Source organism: Canis aureus, chromosome 7, assembly GCF_053574225.1.
Source record: "Canis aureus isolate CA01 chromosome 7, VMU_Caureus_v.1.0, whole genome shotgun sequence".
NCBI lineage: Eukaryota > Metazoa > Chordata > Mammalia > Carnivora > Canidae > Canis > Canis aureus.
The window spans coordinates 1,014,940-1,032,825 of NC_135617.1; positions in this window are offsets into that span (position 1 = coordinate 1,014,940).

Genomic DNA, 17,886 nt, shown 5'->3' on the forward strand with positions numbered 1-17,886 from the left:
TTGTGTGAGTTCAAGATGCACCGTGGTGTTGATTTGACACATATTTCGAAGACAATGAACACCCCGATAGCCTTCTCTAACACCTTCATTAGGTCACAGAATTATCATTTCTTTTTTGCAGTGAGATCACTTAAGATCTACTCTCTTAGCAGGCGTATAACACAGTGTTATTAGCTGTGATCACCATGCTGTACGTTAGATCCCCACTGGTTCTTAATCCTTTGTAAAAATCCTGATTTGGTGTCTCTGGGAGCATGCATTAGCTTATCTTTTTACTGAAGTTATGCAACGTCATGATGATGTGCGCTATCACGAGTCCATTTTCCCCATGGTGCTGGACATTTCTCAGGTCTTTCCGGTAAGGCAAGTCAAAGTTTGATTTCTGAGAAAATGCTTACAATAGTTATTGGAAAAATTCATTCCCTTCATCTTCTATTTTTTCCTTTGGGACTCTTTTTATCATCTTTTCCTATTTCCATTTTTTGGGTCTTTTTTTTTTTTCAACATATACTTTATCTCTTAAAAATTTCCTTGAGATTGTTTTTCATTTTTGCCACCATATTTTGAATTCCAAGAGTTCCTTTTGTTCTCTAATCCCCCTCTTCCCTTTTAAAAATATCTTCTTCTTTCTTCACAAATATAATGTCTTTTCCTATTTCCTTCTGGCAAATATCGATAGTATGTGTTTGAAGATTTTTTTTCTTTGTGTAGTTTCTTTTTTCTCCAGGTTGCTTTCTTCTGTTCTGTTTTTCTCTTAGTCACCACCTTGCACTTTAGATGTTTCCTCAAATATGTGGTGATCTCTGCCTTATATTTAAAGATGGGACAGTCAGAAGATGATAGGAGTTCTGTGCAAGTGGGTGAAGGTCCTTAAATGTGACATCTACTCCTGTAGTCTTAAAGCTAGCTCTCACCTTGGGTAACTCAGTAAACCTGAAAGTCAATTTTTTTAGATGTTTTTGTCTTGGGCTGGTCAGATTTCCAAGAGCAGTCTTCTCCAGTTTCTTGACTGGAGGATTGAGGTCTGATTGCCAGCATTCTGGGAGACTAGAGGTGCAAGAAAGCTGAAGATCTGAACTTCCGTGCATCTACATTGTTTTAAACTGAGCCTCCTCTTACCCCCCAACATTGAACTGTGGCTATGGTTAGAGTACTATGACCCTGAGACCTTCAGTTACTGTTCCAGAAAGCAAATTTCCAGTCTTATGTCAAGGCGAGAGAGGGGCATCGGTTTGTGTGAAGACTTGTGTCTTAGACCTTCAATTAAACTTTGTTTTTAGCTCTGTTTTTATCCCAGCTTTCCAAGATATCTGGAGACACCAATTCCTGAGACTTTGAGGGTCTATAATATAAAGAATTTTGTTCCTCAGCTTTCCAAATCTGTGATAATTAATCAATTACTTTAGATAGCACATGAGGAGGGGAGGGGGTAGTACTGGGGTTGGGAGGCTGAGGGGGAGGGAGAAAGAGAATCTTAAGGAGGCTCCATGCCCAACATGGAACCTGATGCGGGGCTCAATCTCACAACTGTGAGATCATGATCTGACCCAAACCAAGAGTGGGACGCTTAACCGACTGAGCCATCCAGGTGCCCCTCCAAATCTGGGATATTTAAAAAAAAAACCCTCAGGTTTGTAATGCTAGCTATCACTCATAAATCTGTGTTTAAGTTTCTGGATCTCTCCTTTTCATTTGGTCTTTGTGGATTTAGGCCTTTTATAAATTTTACCTATGTCATTTTAGGGCTAAATCCCTGTGCTCAATACACATATTTATCCAGAAGTTTTCAAATGTGTTATCACTTCTTGTTACAGGTTATTTCTATAACTGTTACTAAACCAGTTGCTGTACAAAACTTCTAATCCAAGATTATATTAGACATCACTAAAGAAAATAAATGAATTCCTCTTTGGTTTTACTGCTCCACAAACAAGGATAAGAGAATTTAAATAACTTCGTACTTCTCCTTTGACACCACACGTATATTTCTGCTGCTGATATATTGATTCTTTTGTAGTAAAATGGAATATCCAAGTCTCAGTTTCCATCCATGTAAGGACTAAGATCATCCTGGCTGGGGTCTGTGTCAGGGGAGTTGATGCTTGGCATGAAGTCTTAAAGGCCACAAATTAAGGCCACGTATTCTACTTTGGGTAGCTGGAATCAAAAGAAAAAGGAGAGAGAATGAATATATGAGCTCAAGTTCTTGTTAAATATCGAGGGTCAAAGTCAGCTAAGCCAAAAGCCACCTTTAAGTCCACGGCTAAAAAATTGGTCTGGGGTTGTATCTGGAAAGCTTTAAGTTATACCATGAAGTTTAAATTTTAGATAGAGATGAAGAAGTCTTTTAATAAGGTCAACTTTAATGAAATTTAAAATATGGAGCTGAATTTTTATGGGTCATTCAGGAACCCCAGGTGAAAAGTGAGAGACGGAGCTGAGTGTTAGGAGCCGGGGAGATCTAAAGTTTGGTGGAGGTGGCGGTGGACGAATTGGCAGGGTTTGGAACTTGCTTGGTATTGGACATGGACAAGTTGTGCAAGAAGGGTTTTTTGTTTTTTTGGGTTTTTTTCCCGCTGAAAGCCCAGATGAAAGCAGAGTATTACATCTCAGATGTTCTCGAGATGAATCTGGAGGAGAATGAGCTCATGTTGTCACTGTAGGGCACTCCTGAATGTAAGATGTGTTTGGTCCTTAGCATCACAGCTGGTAGAGATAGAAAAGGAAGGCAAGGCTGGTACAAGGGTGGGAGTCACCTGTCACAGTCTCCTTCCTGAGGGGCTGCTGGGCTGGTCAGTATCATTTATTAATTTTTTTTTACTCATAAATCCTTTCGACAAATACATACCTAATCACTCCTATTTGCCAAGCACTGTCCTCGGTACTGGGGATATAGCAGTAAACAAAATACATCCTTTTTGCCTATAAAGACCTTATAATTTTTCTAAGAGGTCAGATATGAATCAAGCGAAGCGTGTAAAGGTGATTGAATCCAGCAGGTAGGATAATAACAAAGGGAGCCCAGGGAGGAAGCGATATCCAGAGTGACACAGGCCAGACACAGGGTCGTGGGCGAGGAGGGCGTCGCGTTCCCATCAGAGCTCAGCCCAGAGGGAAGTGTTCCTTTGCAGCATTTCCCTGCTGGCCATCCTGTCGTGGACCAGGCCCTGTGCCCGGGGTTGGCCTGTCGGGGATGGACTGTGCAGTCGTACATACACGAGATAATACAGTTTCTGCCTCCAAAGAGCTGCAGTCTCAGAACAGAGGCAAGCACATAAAGAAACCATTTTGACATAGGATGCGAAGTGCTCCACTGGGCGGGGGGCGGGGAGGGGGGCACAGGCTGTGCGTGAACATTCGGGAATGACATTCAGACTACACCCGGGAAATCCAGGGTTTGGAGGAGATGGCCTTTATGCGAGACCCAGAGGACTCGAGGTTCCTGAGGGTGTAAAGTGCTGCAGGAGGTCCCTATCCACTGGGGCTGGGAAAAGCCACCAAAGTCAGAAGGGCCCTATACACACGGGCAGGCAGCAAGCAGCCACATCCTGATGGGACGGGAAGTCAGCGAAGAAAATCCAATGGCATTTTGTGTGTCCTTGAGCAAGTCGCTTTTCCCTCCGGAGCCTCAGTTTTCTCATTTGTAAGAGGAGAGCTGTAAGGGAACCTGCTTCGTGGGGTTGCTGTGAGGAAGACACGATGCACGTGACGCTCAGAGCAGCTCGCACTTAGCAGGCGCCCAATGCATCTTAGCTATAAATAAGGATTATGATTGCTGGTGGCCTCTGGTTGGATCCAGAGCAGTAGGGTGAGAAGAGGCTGCGTCTCAGAAATCACGCGGAGCCCGGAGCTCGTTCCTGATACGGCGGGTACCAAAGCCCCCGTGCTGGGGCTGGCGTTGGATTTCCTCAGCTTGCGGGCTGACAGCGCTCACGGTCTTCTTGTTTGCTTTTCCTTTTTTTTTTTTTTAAAGGTTTTATTTTTATTTATTTATTTGAGGAAGAGAGAGAGAGAGCAGGAGCAGGGGCAGGGGAGGAGCGGGCCCCCGGCTGAGCGGGCCTGACTGGGGCTCCACCCCAGGGCCCTGGGGTCATGACCTGAGCTGCAGGCAGACGCCCCCCCGTCGGAGCCCCCAGGTGCACCCACCTTCTCTTTCCTTACGGGGTGTCTCGGAGCAGCCAGCGGAGAGCTGGCGAGCCCATGTTGCCCGAGAAAACGTCCTGAGTGTGTGTGTTCAGCTGGGCTTGCTGCGACTAAGCACCAGGCGGGCGCCTCTAGGTTCCACGGCCGTGCAGGCTGGGCAGCCCAGGGCGGAGGGCCCTCCCCGCTGGCACGCAGCTGCCGTCCTGGGGACACGTCCCGCGGGGCCCAGCCCCTGGCACTCGTGCTCTCCTCTGATGCACTGTCCCGACCAGAGGCCCCCCGGGCACCGCGTGCAGGCCTGATGACCTCCCAGGGCCCCGCCACCCGCCACCTGACGTCACCGCACCGGGGGGTAGGCCGTGACCGTCTGAGGGCACAGACGCTCGGGCCTGACAGTGCCACCTGGGCCGGCCCCCCCGCTGCTCGCCGGACCACTTGGAGGAAGCGGTCCTCAGAGCTCCCCGGCCGAGAGCTCGGGCTGTACCGGTGGAGGCTCCCTGGCCTGCGTGGAGGCTCACACTCCTGCTTTCACACGGAGGGACGGCAGGGGCAGGGGCGGCTGGTTGCGGTGGCCGCCGCCAAGGTCACAGCGACGCTGCAGGACGAGAAAGAGGCGGCGGCGCGATGGGCCAGAGCAAGGGCCCGCGGGCGACCGAGTGGCCAGGACAGACACCGGCAGGCCCGACGGAGGCCCGGGACCGGGCCCTTCGCTCTGGATGCTGTTCCCAGGGTCCCCGGGTGCCCTGGACCCGGAAGCTAAGCTGAGGGCGATGCGGCCTCCCGGTGGCCTCCCGGTGGCCCCGCGGCCCTGCTGGGCGGGCGGGCAGCGGGGGCCCAGGCCTCCTCCCTCGCGCCGTGGAGCTCAGCGCCTGTTCAGGGCGCAGCTGCTTCTCCACAAGCTTCCACGGAGAGCGGGGCCGGACATCCTAGGACGAAGCGCGTGCGAGAAGGGATCCCGCCCCACACACTCAGGACACAGAGGCGTGAAGGACGCCCTGCTGAGAGCTGGGACGCCGGGCCAGGGGACCGGGAATTTCTCCGTTCTCGCTTCCCTTGTGGGGTCACGGGCCCGGGGCAGCCGGGCTCGTGGGGCCACAGCCACGGAGTCCAACGTTCTTCCAAAAGGGGGACCCCATATCCTCCAAGATGCACTTATGTTTCTATCTTTCAAGTTCTCTTAACCCCAACACAGGGTTTTCCAGGTGTCTTAGGGGCGCAGAACAGCTAAAGCCGTCATGTGTTCCACCCTCGCAGCACATGCCTGCAAGACCAGGCCCAGGAAAAGGCCCTATTACGCGCAGTTATCGTGCCTGGTGAGCGCGCATCCCACGAGCCTCTTGCCAAACTACTACAACAAAGGCAAATGTCACGTAAACGGTGGCAAATTGCTGGATGTTTGGAAGCTATGAAAAGAAACCCGGTTTGCACCCTAACGATGTCCAGGGGGTTGTCTGGGCGACTCGGACCGCCCTCGCTCTCCATCCCCAAGTAAGCGTCTGACCCCATGTGTTTACTCTAGAAGGTGACCCTCGTCCAGGCAAGTCCCCATCCTCTGACCAGAGCTGCCCACCGAGGCTTCTCGCACGGAAATCTGGAGCTGCCACTGAGCCTGCAGAGCAGAAAACTCGCGAGAGAATGCGTCTCAGCACAAAACTCCGCAGCTTTTACTGATGGAGAGGATTCAAAAAAAACAAAAAAACAAAAAAAAAACTCATCTACCGAAGCAGGTTTTAATGGCTTCATCTCATTTTGGGTAGAAACGGACGATTCTTGAAAGTTTGCCTCGTGCTTTGACGTCGTGGTTACTGCCATTTTACTGTTTTTCTCTTAACTCCGTATTTTCTGCAAGACCTTTATCTTGCCAAGCAAGCTTTGCTGACCATAGTGCTTTTTAGCGATACAACTTTCACAAAACAGGGACAATTACTGAATTCCCGACCTCGACCACGTGAGCTTAGGAGACAGGGAGGGCCAGGTTGTAGGTGTAGAGTGGGGATTCAGAGCGGTGGCGCGTGTGGGATCCATATGACAGCCGACCCCCAGCCCCTTTCTTTGCATCTCCCTCAATAATTAATTCTTTCGTCAAAACATTAGTAAACAATGTAGAATTATGTAAAGGAAAGGACGGATGAAGGAGGGACTTCACCTAGTACCCAGCTCAGAAGCGACTTGAAAAACCTTCTTTTTAAAAAACATTTTATTTAAACTCAATTTGGGAACATATAATATCCAGTGCTCATCCTATGGTGTGCCCTTCTCCTCCTCCTCCTCCTCCTCCTCCTCCTCCTCCTCCTCCTTCTTCTTCTTCTTCTTCTTCTTCTTCTTCTTCTTCTTCTTCTTCTTCTTCTTTCTTCTTCTTCTTCTTCAAGATTTTGTTTATTCATTCATGAGACACAGAGAGAGAGAGAGGCAGAGACACAGGCAGAGGGAGAAGCAGGCTCCCCATGGGATGTGGGACTCGATCCTAGGACCCTGGGGTCACGCCCTGGGCCGAAGGCCGATGCTCAACCACGGAGCCACCCAGGTGCCCCCCTGTGCCCCCTTCAGTGCCCGTCACCGAGTCACCCCCTTCCCCCACCCACCTCCCCTTCTGCAACCCTTTGTTGGTTTCCCAGAGTTAGGGGTCTCTTATGGTTTATTCCTGATTTTTCCCCGCCCGGTTGCCCTCCTTCCCTTACAGCCCCTCCCTCTATTTCTTACATTCCCCATAGGAGTGAGGCCCTATGACAATCGTGTTTCTCCCCCTGACTTATTCCACTCAGCATAATGCCCTCCAGTTCCCTAAACGTGTTAGTTTCCCGAAGACCCTCTGAGGCGGCATCGCTCGTGGGGCCGGGAATCCTCTTTCCCTCCCCGTCCCTGGCCACGGCCCCACTTCTCTCTGCACCTCACAGAGTCCAGCTCAGGTCTTCTCTCTGCTTTCCCTCTTGCGCATGGCCTCTTTCTTTTATCCCAGGAACCCCAGGCCTGGCCTGGACAGGCAGCTCTTCCCCGCAGGACAGGAAAGCCTCGTCTCCATGAAGCTCTTCTCTTTGCAAAGAAGTGAAGTCAAGCCAACGCTGAAGATGGCCTTTGGGGAAAAGCCACCTGTAGAAGTGGCCGAGGAGGAGATCTGGAGATTGACACCTTTGCCCGACAGGCAGGCAGTGTGACTGTGAGGCTTCCTTCCCTGAGTGGAGGACGTCTGCTGGGCATCCAGAGCGGTTGGGAATCTGATCCCGGCAAAAACGTCCCTGTTCATCACCCTATCCTAACTCCGCGCAATCACTTTGCATGCTTCGCATTTAACAAATTTTCATTTGATTTTTTTGAGCTGAATGCAAACTTCCCAAAGAACGGACTCCGAATTTCTGCACCTCGTTCAGAGTCATCAGGTTTGCATTCACTCCAGAACATCAGGAGACTGGAAAAGCTGGAGCGGAGAGCAGAAGGGTGTCCAGTTAGGAGGATGGACTTTATCCACTTTCCACTTGTGACCTAACCTCTTGGACCCGATGAAAAGAGTGTGCATGTTGAATAATATTTCAAGAGAAAAAATGAGGATAGGAGCTCACTCGCTTTAAAACATTCTAAATTTGACATTTTTAACACAACTTTCTTTTTTTAAAATACTTTTTAAAAAAGATTTTGTTATTTATGATAGACATAGAGAGAGAGAGAGGCAGAGACACAGGCAGAGGGAGAGGCAGGCTCTATGCTGGGAGCCCAACGCGGGACTCGATCTCAGGACTCCGGGATCGTGCCCTGGGCCAAAGGCAGGTGCTAAACTGCTGAGCCACCCAGGGATCCCCTTTAACACAACTTTCTTTGTTGATTATCCCACTTTGATTATTATTTATTGAGTGACTTTTAACAATTTCCATTTATCTGCTCTTTGTACTTTTTTGTACATTACTTAAATAGCTCTGAAATGATAACGTATTGCGCTGCAAGAAAATGGCAATATGAATTTGCCCATCTAATGAACATAAATTTCAAGGACAATAAATTGTCATAATCACTGGAAAACCCAGGAATATGGAAAATTAACCACAGGGACTTTTCTGTGATGTATGCACTTTTGTGTTACACAGAGATCTCAGTGCTAACATCAATTGGGAGATGAAGTCATCTATAAGAATATAGCATTTGCGTGCATTTAGTATCTGTAAGCACACGGCAATAATTTATAGGGAAAAAAGAATAGTTTAATGTATTTAAGAAATAAGCAAGGAGCAAAATACTTAGTAATGTGAGTCAGGTTACTAATTTAATTTTACCTTTTTTTTTAAAGATTTTATTTATTTATTTGGCAGAGAGAGAAAAAGTGCACAAGCAGGAGGAGAGACGGAGGGAGAGGGAGGAGCAGGCTCTCCGCTGAGCAGGGAGCCCGGTGACATGGGGCTCCATCCCAGGACCCCGAGATGGTGACCTGGGCCCAAGGCGCCCCAAATTCCATATTATCTTTATCAGTGTTTGTGTTCACGAGGGCTCACTCAATGACCTCTTAGAATTCAAAATGTTTAGAGAAATTTTATCTGAACTTCTTTTTTTTAAATGTTGCTTAGCGTTAAGTAGTTAAGTGAAGGAAGTCGGCACATGCTGGGGTTCTGACAAATGCCACTTTCCCGTTTTGTCATCTGTTTCTTCTGAAAATTTCGATTAGTCAATATGCCTCATAATTTCATGTTACACATGACCTTGAAATCAGTTATGAGTTTCAGTGCTCGAAATTCACAGACTACCCATAGGACCTATGGAGATACATTTCTCCACCACCTCCTCATGTTCCACGTTTCCTACCAGCGGGGATGTGCTCACCTAAGAGTCTGCTTCGCCAGGGGACGAGCAGCCATTCCTGTTTCTGGGACCCTGTATGTTTTCCAACGTTGCACGAGGGTGTGCGTGGCGGGGGTGGGGGTGGCCAAATGGTGGCTCCAGAGGTGATAGGGAAAACCAGTCCTCCTTCCTTGGCACAGGTGACCTTGATAGGATCCTCCTACTCCATGGTCCCAGCCAAGACCGAGAGTATTTCACTTACATGATCCGGTAGATTTTCACAGCCCGGTTAGTGGAAATATTAAATTGACTTGCAATCAGCAGATCTGAGCTACACTCCTGACAGCATAATTTTCTGTCAGCTCGCCGAACATGTGAAGTCTGGTTAATTCATTTTTAGATCAGAAATAAGACATGCAAATCCGTGCAAAGCTTGAGTAAGATTTTGAGAGAATAATGACCCCTCTTCACGTTTTAAAATCCCTCAAGTGTTATGATATTTATTTACTGTGTGAACAACTTATTAACCAATTCTCTTGACTAAAATGAGCTGTTAAATTTTATTTTTTTAAATTTTTTTTTAATATTTTATTTATTCATTAGAGAGAGAGAGAGAGAGAGAGGCAGAGACACAGGCAGAGGGAGAGGCAGGCTCCATGCAGGGAGCCCGATGTGGGACTTGATCCTGGGACTCCAGAATCACGCCCTGGGCTGAAGGCAGGCTCTAAACCGCTGAGCCACCCAAGGATCCCCTATTTTTTTAAATTTTTAAGATTATTTATTTATTTATTCATGACAGACTCACAGAGAGAGAGAGAGAGAGAGAGAGAGAGAGAGAGACAGAGAGAGAGGCAGAGACCCAGGCAGAGGGAGAAGCAGGCTCCATGCAGGGAGCCCGACGGGGGACTCGATCCCGGGGCCCCGGGGTCACGCCCTGGGCTGCAGGTGGCGCTGAACCACTGGGCCACTGGGGCTGCCCAAGCGGTTAAATTTTAAAGTATCATAAAAAGTTATCATTTTTTGAGTGTCGAGGGCACTTACTAGGCATATGACCTGCATTATTTGTCTTTAAAAATTTTGGCTACATGTTGGGCTTGCAAGTCAACCCAAAGACACAAAAATACTTGCGGTGATTAGTGAAAACTCGTTGTTACAATAAAGGTTCACAACCGTTCTATTGTCTTGGCCAATTGAACTTCGTAATGCTTTTTATTGAGGTAAATGTAAATATTGTAAAATGTATAACTTGAAGTTTTACATAGATGCACATACGCGTGGAAACACCCAAAGATTACTTTTCAGATGCCGCCTGTGTTGCTTCTTAGTTGCTGTTCTCATCTCTCAATGAGTGACTCTTTTCATCATTGATTAGTTTTGCCTGTCCCTGATTCACAAATAAACGTAATTATATATGTTATTTGTGTTTGGCTTTTTATGACTCATCATCATTCAGTGAGATTTATCCACCTTGTTACGTTTATCATCAGGTGATGTTTTATCAAATGCTGTGTAGTATTGCCTTGTACGCATTTATGAAGATTTACTGACCTTCTGTTGATGGACACCTAGATGGTTTTCAGGTTTGGGTTGTTCAAGGCAAATTATGTAAATACCTTGGTACTCACTTTTTGGTGGATGTATGCACTTTTGTTCCCAGAAAGAATTAGAATTTTTTTTTAAATTTTATTTATTTATTTATTTATTTATTTATTTATTTATTTATTTTTATTTTTGAGAGAGAGAGAGAGAGAGAGAGAGAGAATGTGAGAGCGAGCAAACAGGAGAAAGGAGAGGAGAAGGACGGGAAAGAATCTCAAGCAGAATCCCTGCTGAGTGTGGAGCCTGATTCGGGGCTCAGTCCCACGACGCTGAAATCGTGACCTGAGCAGAATCCAAGAGTTGGACACTTAACCAACTGAGCCACCCAGGCAATGCAAGAATCATACTTTTTAATCTAAGTATATTTTTTTACGATTTCATCTCAAATTCTAATGAATTTTTTACTTTGACCTACTTCTCATTCTACTTGTTTTCTTCTTCTAGAACTTCTATTACAACGAGATTGAAGTTCTGCCTTTATTTTCACATCCTTTTCTTTCAACCTTATGCTTTTCATTTCTTTGTCCATTGCACTGCCTTCTGAGAGAATTCCTTTACTTGGTTTCTCAGATCTCTGAGTAAATCTTCAACTGTGTAAAGTCTATTTAGTATTTGTTTATTTAATTCTTATTTCAGACTCTTCAGGATTTTCAAGTAGAGTTACTGTTCCTTTTTCACTGTAGGATGTTCTTTTATTATTATTTTTTAATGAATGCATTATCCACTTAAATATAAGTTTTTCTTGTCTTAATATTTCTTTTCTTTCCTATATTAATATTTTCTTGGTCATTTCATTTTCTCATTTCACATTTGTTTGCTTGTTGCATGTTGTTATTTCTCTTCAAATGTGTATTCATTCATGGTTATTCCTATTTGTAGAGGAGGATCTTGACTGACCCAAATTGTTGGCCAGAGTGTATTATCTCTGCCCAAGTGAGAATCTTTTCTCCAGGCAACAAATGGAAATGTAGGAATGGGTTGTAGTATAGTCAGCTCACACAGTGGAATATGTGCATGTGCATTTACGTGTTTTGGTGCATAATTTGAATATGAAACTGTTTTGACTCTTTGTCTTGGATGATGGTTAGAAGCTACCTGGGAGCACTGCCTTTCTTCCCCACTCTCCTGCCTACTCTATAGGTAGCGACCCACTGTCATATTTTCTCAGGGTGGAACCAGGAGTCAACTGCTCTGTTCTTCAATCACTTACTAGTGAACTTCCCACTAACCACGCCTTTTCACAGTTCTGCTTTATTCATGCATGGGGATATTTTTGGGTTCTGCTTTCAGCATTCGCTTTGCGGTGGTGCCCTTATTTTTCTGCTGGAAAATAGTTTTTGTTGTTTCCTTTGCTCTCTTAGGTTTTCTTATCCTGCTGTCATCTGCCCTATATCTTCTAGAAGGAAGACGATACTGATCAATCGGTAATACCATCCCAGACTTTCAGCATCGCTAGAAATTTATTATTTGTATTGCATCATTTTAATGGAATTTGGGATTGAGGAGAGATAAATCGTTGCCTGGTTAGTCATCTTGAATCAGGTCTGTCTTGTGTGTTGTTTCCAGGACTTCTACTCGTTGTATAACCTCAGAAGGATTCAATAACACACCAGAGTTTATATAGCTGTATATGGAGAAGTCTCACTGATTTCAAAATAATTTTTTTCCATAACTCCCCATTATTTTAAAATAGTAGAAAACCAAATGTCCAATGGATCAGTTCGATGAGGTGTTTATTGAGGATTTAAAAATTTTATTTATCTTCTCATTTCAGTAACTTTGTGTTTCGTGCTGGGCTTACACTGGAATAAAATCTAATTGCAGATAATGTATCTGACAGCAGTGGATTAGTGTATTCAACAGTGTTTTGATCATTAGAGGGAAAAATAGTAATTTAAAAAACTCCACATTCCATTCTTTAAGCCCATTTCTTATTATTTTAATAATATAAATAGTTCATTCCCATTAAATGTGATTTAAAAATGCAACTCCATTTTGGAATACAAGAAAGAGAAGAAGAGGGTTATGTGCTTTTTTTTCCCCAGGAGTTTTCTGTTTAAAACTAGAAGGTTAAGATATTATGAATAGGGCTCATAATATTGTTAAAATGTTGAAAGTATATGCAAAGTTGTTTATGTAGAATAACACTATTTTTGACTAATTTTTTTCTTTTTAAAATTGCAGCAATTGGAATGCTAATTAGTAGTTTTCTTTAAGCTTTGAATATTCCTCACAGTTTTGTAGAGGACCGCATATGTGAAAAAAATTGATCACACCAAATATGTTTGTTTTATTATAGTAATTTAAATAATAAAAAAATTTAATTTTATTTGTTAGAATATTGTAATTATACTAGACATTCATTACCTGGTATACTAGTGTTGTAATTAAAAACAAAAATAGCGATGTTTCCGAACTTAATTGCACTTGAACAAAGAACAAAGAAGCCAAATAGGTTTTTACCGGTAAAGCTGAACTCTGTGCTTTCAAAGGACATGGATTACAAGAGGGCAATGTCATTGTAGTAGATTGGAGCTTTGTTAGGTCATATTTTTCATAATGTCAGTTACTGGTGATCACTGATGGTGGCAGTAATTATGGTAGAGGCATTATTTGACAATGAGACATGAACATGGAGGACTCTAGCTTTTTTCCATATGCTGAGCCTGGACTCGGTGTCTTTTTTTTTTTTTTTCCTGTGAATTTGATGTGAGGACATTATTGAAAAGGACATTTTTCCATGATAATTTGCACAGTTATTAATAAAACATCTCCTCTTACACAATAATTGAATACATTTAATTAAAGTTGATGCAATGACAATAATAGAAAAAGACTTTTCCCTGATGAATCAGATATGAGTGATGGTAATCTGTCTGGATTGTGCCAAAAAGGAAATAATTCCAGGAGATGAGCTTGATAGCTCTTCTTCAGTAACTCTAGGTTTCCTTATGTAATGAAATTTTCGTAGGAAATGCTAAGTTATGCATCCCCTTCTTAATACACAGTGACAGTAACTCAATATGTCATAATCTTTTCCATCATCTGACACGTCGTGATGCAGATCAGCAAGTCCCTGACTTCCTTTTATCTTTTCCTTGGTTCTTCTAGACAAACTCTGAAAACAAGTCTTCCTGCACCCCAAGCAACCAACTAGAGACTCTCCAGCTTTCTGCCTGGAAGGGAGTTTTTTCACTCAAAGGTCAAGAAAGTGCATCTAGAAACAATTAATGGGTGCACATTATTAAATTATCTATTCCTAATGATTATCCCATTAGCTATAAAAGATTGTGATAATTCTAAGCAGAGCAGATATATGAGCTCATGACAATTGTGTGGATTTAAATTTTCACTCATGGTCTCTCTCATAAAAGAATTCTAAATGATGATTGAGTATGTTTCATTTTCTCTATTACCAGTATTTAGCGACTGTTTTGCATAGATATTGAAGAATCAAAATTGACTCACAGTTCAGGAAGGTTGAATTCGCCAAAGCACACAGTGATGACCCATATAATGAATTCTTGGAGATTTGATGTTAAATGGACATTGCTATTAACTCGGAAGCAGAGAAGATGAACTTAGAAAAGGGGGGGAAATGCTGTGCTGGGAAATAGACCAAAAGGCTAGGAAAGAATAGACACTTTAAAAAGAGATTTTTTTGATACTATAAAATTATTTACATTTAACTTTCTCTCTCTTTTGTTCCCACTGTGCACATGACAACGAACCCAAACCACTGCCAGACTCCACAGCATGTCAAGGGGAATCCTTGTCCAGTTCTGGGGAGGCTCATAATCACCTACATAGTGAGGAAGCTTCGTTTTATGAGACTAAGACTGTGCTCAGTAGTGGGTGAAACACAGCTGACTCCTCTCCTGATTTTGCTAGCCACAGAACAGTTAGTGTTTTTTTTTTTTTTTTTTCATTTCATGTCTCTTCGGAGTTTTAGGAGGTATGGTCTTCAAACGTATTAAGCAACACTAGTTGGACAGAAAATCCTAGAAGGATTTCTGTCCTTCTGCAAACTTTTGCAGTTGGAAGAATATTTTTATTTTTGTGTGTGTGTTTTTGTGTGTGTGTGTGTGTGTGTGTGTGTGTGAGTGTGTGGACTCTCACAGCAACCTCATACTTGTTTGTATGTATCTGGAAACTTGCAGGACTCAGATGCTGGTGCAGCAGCTCAACTCTGGCCTGCGACCCCAGGTCTTCCCCAAATGGAATTTGGTGGTATAGAAGTGCGAAGAGCAGGACGGATACATTAATAGCCACGATGTTTGGGTTGTCTTCGTCAAGTCTGGGTGGAGAGAGTAAGGCGTATTTCCTCTTTATACACTCGGTGGGATCGTTTCCATTTGTCCAACATGAACAGATCCATTGAAGGTTAGTCTGGCTGAAAGGTGAAGAGAAAGGGACTTTCAAAACCTGGCTTCCCCATCTGGCTTTGTCTATCACTAGCCTCCCTTTTCACTGAATTACTGAACATTTGAGCCTCAGTTTTATCCTCTTAGATGTTTCACTTCAAAGTCGCAGGATATTAAAATGTCATGATTTATAGTATAAAGTGATTCAAAGGTAACATAATAAAAATTAATAACATTACTTTCTGATATGGGAAGCTTAGTTGTCACACTGGGTACTCTGCAAACAAACCTTTAGGGGCTCCTACCAGCCACTGTCCCCACCTCTGGCCACATTCTGACCCAGTAGGAAGGACAGGTTAAGTCCCGGCTCTCTCCTTCCTTCAGTGTCTTCCTTTGCTAATACTCAGTTTAGGCATCACTGACAGCAAACTCACCTAAGGTATCACCAAACCACTTATCAGTGGCATAAAACTGTGACTGTTGCAGTACATTCTTTTTCAACTTTTATTTTTTTTACTAAAATTTTTTTTAAATTTTTTTATTTATTTGAGAGAGAGAGAGAGAACAAGAGAGCAAGCTAGAGAGAGAGATAGCACAAGCAGGAGGAGGGGCAGAGTGCATTCCCTGCTCAATGTGGGGCTTGATCCCAGGACCCCAAGATCATGACCTGAGCCAAAGGCAGGTGCTTAACCGAGCCACCCAAATGCCCCTGCAGTAATGGTTTGACTTAAAGTCAGAAACTCTTTGAATTATGAAACACAATTAAGAAATGTCCGTTCAATATGGTTCTTTGTGAAAGCTTCTTGGGCTTTTTCTACAGAAATACAGAAATTATGCTTAATAGCTTAGCATTTTATCAACTCTTACAAGTATTTTCTATTTTCTGCGTCAAAATTAATTCTAGTTCCTTCTCCATGTGTCCCTATAAGATAAAACTTCCAGCCAATATTTTGGTGGGGACCGTTTTTGCAAAGAACAACGAACTCAGGGATCAAGATTCCGCAATGGCTGCTTTCTAGAAGAGAAATAAGATTCCCTTTCTTTTATATGCAATTAACTTTAGCTGATGGCTTGTGACTGGTGTGGATTCCTCAGACGCTTTCTTACCTTCTCGGCCATCCACCTCCAGGCACAAGTCACCGTGATTTGATCAACCAGAGAGCTTGGTCAGGGATAGCTTGTAACATAACAACTTCTAATGGAAGGAATATACAACATAATTGGGAATCTGCCATGGCAGATGGCCCAGGGCATCAGCTTTCAATATTGCTCTTCTAAGCTTGTAGAGAGCATGTAGTTGAGTGCGCCGGACTAATCAAGGCCCAAGAGCAGCATATGTGCTGTCATAATTAACTGGAAGGAGGTAGTGCACTATCTCAAACTTTCACTCGTGCTATGAACCTTTGCTTCTCATAGGGTGGTTCTTAGTCACCATCCTCCGAGAGCTTGTTTTAAATGCAGACTCTCAGGCTCAACCTCAGATATACTGAATTAAAAACGGCATTTTAACAAGATCCCCTGGTGATATGTATGAACATTGAAGTCTGAAAATCACCGCTGTTAAATTCGTGGCACATGGTAACATAAAAGTTGTATTTCTAGCCTTCCTTAAGTTACGTCGTTTGAGTATTTTTCTGGTTTCTTCCTCGACTTGATTTTTTTATTTTCTATAATGATGGATCCATAGACCTCTAATATCTAGATCTCTTTTTTCATTTGCTGTTCGAGCTCTTTGTCTCCCTAGACGCCTTCCTTACCAAGGTTTTCATAACATCCTATCACGTTACATCAGACTCTGGACCAGCTCTTCAAGAGAGTTTTTGGCTTTTAGGAAAATCAGAGCAACGAGCATCCTATATCTTGCCGTCCTACTAATCCACCTCAACTTGACCTCTGCAGTTTGGACACATGGGAGGAACTAGGGTAGGTGTTTGCATAGGTTCTGCACTCTGAGGAGATGTGTACTGATTAGGAAGAACTCCTAACTGGTTAGGAAGAACACAGGTTGTATTGTTTATTTTGGCAATTACAGCTACGTGGTGTCTGGCCAACCTCCGTCTGCTGCCTTGTGTTCTAATGTGCGCAGTGGAGTCTAAGCCTGGAGGTGAGGAAGACGTTCCTAACGCGTTCCAGCAGGCAGCACGGGATAGAGTCGGGGAGGACCGGCATATGAAATACCAACACTTTAGACTTGGGAGATTCCCTGACCCTTGAGGAATGGAAGAGAGCCAGAGGAGCAGCCATGGATGGGGTGGGGGAGTCGATGTTTTTTCTTCCAGGATAGAATGTGGGCTGCTGGAAAGGGGAGGAGCATTATACAGACGTGGGGTCCCTGTGGCCTAACGGGAAGGAATCCAGGAGAATTCAGTGACTTCATGCGTCAGGATGAGTGGCCTTTCGTTAATGCATCACAGCTCGGGCACTGCTGATTGTGGTGGTTTGAAGAAATGTGACATAATTGGATGGTCCTATATTTCTAAAGACTGAAAAAAATTAATTCTGAACAGTATGCGATACTCTGAGCTGAGGGTACGTTTGCTTGCTGGCTAGAAAGACGGTGACGTTCAGTGTCTCATTGAAGGTTCCCATTAACATAGAGATAAAAGGGAAAACAAAACTGCTTTAAGAGGGATCTCCCAGCTCAGGAGGTGCTCCGGCGTGTGCCCGGCGCCCTCCCGGCCCGGCCCGTCGGGGAGCATCCGCTGTTTGCAAGTGGTGGCAGGTGTGGGCAGGCCTTCTCAAAGCCTGGGAGGTTTTAATTACCTTGAGGGTAATGTTGAGAGTGTCACTGGTCAGATGTCTTGTCTAACGCTCGCGGAGGACGTGGAGCCAAGTACGAGCACAAGTCCAGAAAATGTTTTCTGATCGTCTGTGTTGGATTCCTGCGGCGGCCGTAAGGGCTCGCCCAGGACGTGGCGCATAAAGCAACAGGAGTTTCTGCTGTCCCAGCTGTAGGGGCCCGAAGCCCGAGTCAAGGTGTCCCAGGACCGTGGCCCCGAGGCTCTGGGAGAGAACTGGCTCG